A 6640-nucleotide genomic window follows, 5' to 3' on the forward strand; every position below is an offset into this window, starting at 1 on the left:
TCGAAGCAGCAAACAAATCAGCACTAAACATACTTGTAGGAAAAACCCTGGCTATGACAAAACAAGATGGACGTATTCCGGTAAGAGTACTCAATGAGTTCAAGTCACCACTCAAACTGACTAAAGGAGCTATTTTGGGAAGATGCCAAGAGGCTGAAGTAGTTATTAACTGTGAACAGCTCCAGGAACACGTTTCAGCTAGTAATACTGATCTTTCAAATGACATCACGAAACATCAAATTGACACTGTAGATGCGAGGCCGATCCGTCAAGCTCCACGTAGTGTTCCACTGGCGAAGCGGGAGGTTGTGAGTCAAATCATTCAAGAAATGAGCGACAGCGGCGTCATCGAACCATCAGCTAGTCCATGGAGCTCACCGGTAGTACTTGTAAAAAAGAAGGATGGAAAAATGAGGTTTTGTGTGGACTGCCGGAAGTTGAATGACGTAACGAAAAAGGATAGCTACCCATTGCCAAGAATTGACGACACTCTGGACTCGCTATCTGGTACGAAATGGTTTTCCACACTGGACTTGAAAAGCGGCTACTGGCAAGTTGAAGTGAAGGAGGAAGATAAAGAGAAAACAGCCTTCAGTGTGGGTTATGGTCTTTGACAATTTACAGTGATGCCTTTTGGACTTTGTAATGCACCAGCTACTTTTGAGAGACTCATGGACTAGGTACTGAAAGGACTACATTGGAAAACATGCTTGGTGTACCTGGACGACATCATCGTATTGGGCAAGAATTTTGATGAACATCTTAAGAACTTGCAGGAAGTTTTCCAGAAAATAGCTGGCGCTGGTCTGAAGTTAAGTCCCAAAAAGTGTGCGCTGTTTAAAAAGGAAGTAAATTATTTGGGTCACAAGGTAACGACAGAGGGCATCTGCACTGCGAACGAAAAGATAGAGGCTGTAAAGGATTGGCCAATACCACAAGTTTTCTTGGGCTGTGCACATATTACCGCCGATTTGTACCAAATTTTCCCAGCGTAGCCCATAGCCTCCATGAGCTTACAAGAAAAAATAAAGCTTTTGAATGGAAGAAGGAGCAAGAAGTGGCTTTCCAACCATTGAAGGAGCGTTTGTGCACTGCCCCAATGTTAGCATATCCGATTCCAGGAGCAACATTTATTCTAGATACAGATGCGAGTGGATATGCTATAGGAGGCGTTTTATCACAACTGGTCGATGGGCAGGAAAAGGTAGTTGCATATTACAGCCGTTCGATTGGAAAACCAGAGAGGAACTACTGCGTTACGCGGAGAGAGCTGTTGGCATTGGTAGAGTGCATTAAACATTTTCACAAATACCTCTACGGCCAGCGATTCCGTGTCAGGACAGATCACGCAGCGTTGAAATGGCTTCTGCAGTTCCGTAATCCGGAAGGACAATTGGCACGGTGGATCGAGCGACTACAAAGCTATGACTTTTCCATTGAGCATCGAAAAGGTAGTACCCATGGAAATGCTGATGCAATGTCACGAAGATCATGTAGTTTGGAATGCAAGCAATGTTGAAAGGCCGAGGCTAAAGAAGACATTATAGATGTCCGGCTAATGACTATAACGTGTACGGATGAATGGGACAAGGAACAACTAAGGAAGTGTCAGCTAGAAGATACAGATCTGTCACATGTTATGCAAGGGCTAGAACGAAACGAAAGACCAAGCAGAGAGGAGATGTCAGCAGAGAGTCCCATTGCGAAGTCATATTGGGCACAGTGGAACAGTTTAGAATTGATATCCGGTTGCTTGCATCGAGTATGGGAGAGTGAGGATGGTCAATGCAAGAAGAAACTGATAGTTGTTCCCAGAAAGAGGATTCCTGACGTGTTCAGCGAGCTGCACAATGGTCCAAGTGGAGGTCATCTTGGAATCACGAAGACACTCGAGAAAATTAAGCAGAGATTCTATTGGGTTGGTTGCCGTCAGTCGGTCACCGAGTGGATTGCCAATTGCGAGGTATACAACAGAGCGAAAGGGCCCAAAACCCGAAGTCATGGCCAGATGAAGCAGTATATTTCAGGTGCACCCTTTGAAAGGATCGCCATGGATGTCGCAGGTCCATTTCCTACTAGCAACCGCGGAAACAAATACGTACTGGTGGTTATGGATTATTTCAGTAAATGGCCAGAGGTATACCCAATCCCAAACCAAGAAGCAGAAACAGTAGCAGAAGTGGTTAAAAACGAATGGGTTGCAAGGTATGGTGTACCAATGGAGTTACATTCTGACCAAGGCAGGAATTTTGAATCAGCTGTGTTCCAAGAAATATGCAAGAAGTTGGGCATTCGAAAAACACGGACAACTGCATTGCATCCTCAGTCCGATGGTATTGTGGAACGTTTCAATAGAACATTGGAGGAGCATTTAAGGAAAGTAGTAGAGAAGTACCATAAGGACTGGGATACACACATATCATTATTCTTGATGGCCTACCGATCGGCGGTACATGACACAACGGGCCAAACTCCCGCAAAGGTAATTTTTGGCAATGACCTTCGACTGCCAGCTGATTTGAAGTATGGGATAGATGCCGATGCGGAGAGGAATGTCAAGAAATCCACTGATGTCTTGGAAGAAGAGCTGAGAGAGATACACGATCTGGTAAGGCAACGAGCAAAGATTATGAGTGACAAGATGAAAGCGAGGTACGATAAAGCAATTAATTCGGAAGGGTTTCAGGAAGGAGATTTGGTCCTGCTATACAACCCACAACGAAAAAAAGGTTTGTCCCCGAAATTGCAAGGTAACTGGGAAGGCCCATACAAAGTTGTAAAACGGATCAACGATGTAGTGTACCGCATACAAACCACTACCAAACCACGAACCAAAATGAAAGTGGTTCATTTGGAAAGATTAGCAGCGTTTAGATCGAGAGATTTGTCTGATCGGGACGATCAGACTTAGGTGGAGGGCAGTGTCACGGATATTAGCATCACTAAGCTATACCATCACTAAGGCTATGCTAAGCAGTATTTACGTCAATAATCAAATCAAGTATACACATATATAAGGCAGCCCAGAGAGATGTCACACACAGATGCATTTACTTATACGCCTATGTGTACTCGAGAGACTGTAAACTACAAACATTCACATCAATAATTCAATCATTATGTATCTACATAAACGAATAAATAATTGCGTCTACACATATGTACGTATACGAGCAGTGGAGCGGCAATGCACAAACACATGCATATATCTATCTGAGTTGTCACAAGACAGGGCAATAATTTGTGCACGTAGTTGTGGCTGGCGATTTTGTAGCCGAAACTAACTAGTAAGTTCTGGAATGGAAAAGCCTAGAAGTATGCAATTAGAAATCAAAAAGTATAAAAGGCGCGACAGTAAAGGCGAGGAGTTTGAGTTTGATTTGAATTGTGAAGCAGTTACGACTAAGACGATATCTAGCGAGCAATAGCAGTATTATTTTGAATAGTGGAGTTTCATTTGAGCTATCAGTTTGGTTATTAAGCTATTCGTTGCACAGTTTGAGTGTTATTGTGAAGTATTTTAATAAAGACCATTTTTCCATTATTCAATATTGGAGTTATTTATTCAACAGTTTAGCGATACGAACCTAGCAAAAGGGCAAATAAGAGGAATTTGCAGCAAATTCGTTACAATATATATGTTGTGTATACATGTTAGTTTCTATATTCATTTGATATATTGTAGGCGCATTGCTACCATTACAAGGCGAACGGCGTAAAAAGCCGGTCACTTGGAAAATAGCAATGGACTGCAAGGTAATAGTTCTATTACCACTACAAGGCGAACGGCGCAAAGCCGGTCACTTGGAACACAGCAATAGACTACAATGTATATTTTATTGTTGTTGTACGGGACAAGGCGAACAGTGAAAAACTGGTCACTTGAACGGTACTAGAATTCTTTTTGTATATTTGTAAATTAGTTACAGCGGTGAACCCTAATTTAATGTAAATATGACATTTTTGTATATTTTGTCCATTTAGATTAATTACCTACGTAAAAACCCTGACATTTTGAAACAAATATTCAAACACAATTTTCTCTTCTTCTTCTTCCATCGTGAGAGAAATCATTTGGTATAACTCTGATTGTGTTCATACTACACAATCGAAGAACCCAAACATAATCTTTATTATAAGTTTTATATTTTTTCCTGCGGATTGTGTTGCGAATAATAAACACTGCGTAATTTTTTGGGACATCTACTGTTATTCAGTCGCAGCTTAAAGTACTTCACAATAAAACTCAAACTGTGCAACGAATAGCTTGCTTAATAACCAAACTGATTGATAGCTCAAATTAAACTCTATTGCCCGCCAGATTGCGTGCTTAATCAATAACTGCTTGATATCTCAAATCAAACTGAATTCCAGCGCCTCTACATTTGCTGCCTTTTATACTCTCTGATTTCAACGTTGCATCTTCCAGGTGCTTCCATTTCCAGAATCTTCTAGTCCATCAGCTCTCAAACTTTTTTATAGCTTCTCATTGCATACTTTCAGGAGTATCTCAGATATATGCATGTGTTTGTGCATTGACTCTCCGCTGCTCGTATACGTACATGGTACATATGCATGGTTCAACTATATACAGGTTGGCTCATCTGTAAAGCAACAAAATATGTCTGTTCAAATTGTCAAAATCTGTGTATTGGTGTTGGTGCGAATGGTATGGAATGGAAACATAAAACTTAGCAGTTTTTGTATGTGTAAGTAAAATGTTGCCAATGTGTTGGTTTCATTTTGAGTTTGCCATCTCCTTTTGACAATCCCTTCGACAATGCAATGACATAAATAAAATCATCTGATGAGATGAGCCAACCTGTACATAATTGAACCACATATGCATAGACGCAATTATTGTTTCGTTTATGTAGATACATAATGATTGAATTATCGATGTGAATTCACGTCACTGCTTAGCATCGGCTTAGAGATAGCAGCGCCCCTTAGTTTTGCTAATATTCGTAACACTGCCCTCCACCTAAGTCTGATCGTCCCGATCAGACAAATCTCTCGATCTAAACGCTGCTAGCCTTTCCAAATGAACCACTTTCATTTTGGTTCGTGGTTTGGTAATGGTTTGTATGCGGTACACTACATCGTTGATCCGTTTTACAACTTTGTATGGGTCTTCCCAGTTACACTGCAATTTCGGGGACAAACCGTTTTTTCATTGTGGGTTGTATAGCAGCACCAAATCTCCTTCCTGAAACCCTTCCGAATTAATTGCTTTATCGTACCTCGCTTTCATCTTGTCACTCATAATCTTTGCTCGTTGCCTTACCAGATCGTGTATCTCTCTCAGCTCTTCTTTCAAGACGCCAGTGGATTTCTTGACATTCCTCTCCGCGTCGGCATCTATCCCATACTTCAAATCAGCTGGCAGTCGAAGGTCATTGCCAAAAATTACCTTTGCGGGAGTTTGGCCCGTTGTGTCATGTATCTACTGCCGATCGGTAGGCCATCAAGAATAATGATATGTGTGAATCCCAGTCCTTATGGTACTTGTCTACTACTTTCCTTAAATGCTCCTCCAATGTTCTATTGAAACGTTCCACCATACCATCGGACTGAGGATGCAATGCAGTTGTCCGTGTTTTTCGAATGCCCAACTTCTTGCACATTTCTTGGAACACAGCTGATTCAAAATTCCTGCCTTGGTCAGAATGTAACTCCATACCTTCCAACACATTCGTTTTTAACCACTTCTGCTACTGTTTCTGCTTCTTGGTTTGGGATTGGGTATACCTCTGGCCATTTACTGAAATAATCCATAACCACCAGTACGTATTTGTTCCCACGGTTGCTAGTAGGAAATGGACCTGCTTCATCTGGCCATGACTTCGGGTTTTGGGCCCTTTCGCTCTGTTGCATACCTCGCAGTTGGCAATCCACTCGGTGACCGACTGACGGCAACCAATCTAATAGAATCTCTCCTTAGTTTTCTCGAGTGTCTTCGTGATTCCAAGATGACCTCCACTTGGACCATTGTGCAGCTCGCTGAGCACGCCAGGAATCCCCTTTCTGGGAACAACTATCAGTTTCTTCTTGCATTGACCATCCTCACTCTCCCATACTCGATGCAAGCAACCGGATATCAATTCTAAACTGTTCCACTGTACCCAATATGATTTCGCAATGGGACTCTCTACTGACATCTCCTCTCTGCTTGGTCTTTCGTTTCGTTCGAGCCCTTGCATAACATGTGACAGATCTGTATCTTCTAGCTGACACTTTCTTAGTTGTTCCTTGTCCCATTCATCCGAACACGTTATAGTCATTAGCCGGACATTTATAATGTCTTCTTTAGCCTCGGCCTTTGAAAAGTGCTTGCATTCCAAACTACATGGTATTCGTGACATTGCATCGGCATTTCCATGGGTACTACCTTTTCGATGCTCAATGGAAAAGTCATAGCGTTGTAGTCGCTCGATCCATCGTGCCAATTGTCCTTCCGGATTACGGAACTGCAGAAGCCATTTCAACGCTGCGTGATATGTCCTGACACGGAATCGCTGGCCGTAGAGGTATTTGTGAAAATGTTTAATGCACTCTACCAATGCCAACAGCTCTCTCCGCGTAACACAGTAGTTCCTCTCTGGTTTTCCAATCGAACGGCTGTAATATGCAACTACCT

This window comes from Eurosta solidaginis, chromosome 3, assembly GCF_040869045.1.
Source record: "Eurosta solidaginis isolate ZX-2024a chromosome 3, ASM4086904v1, whole genome shotgun sequence".
Lineage (NCBI taxonomy): Eukaryota > Metazoa > Arthropoda > Insecta > Diptera > Tephritidae > Eurosta > Eurosta solidaginis.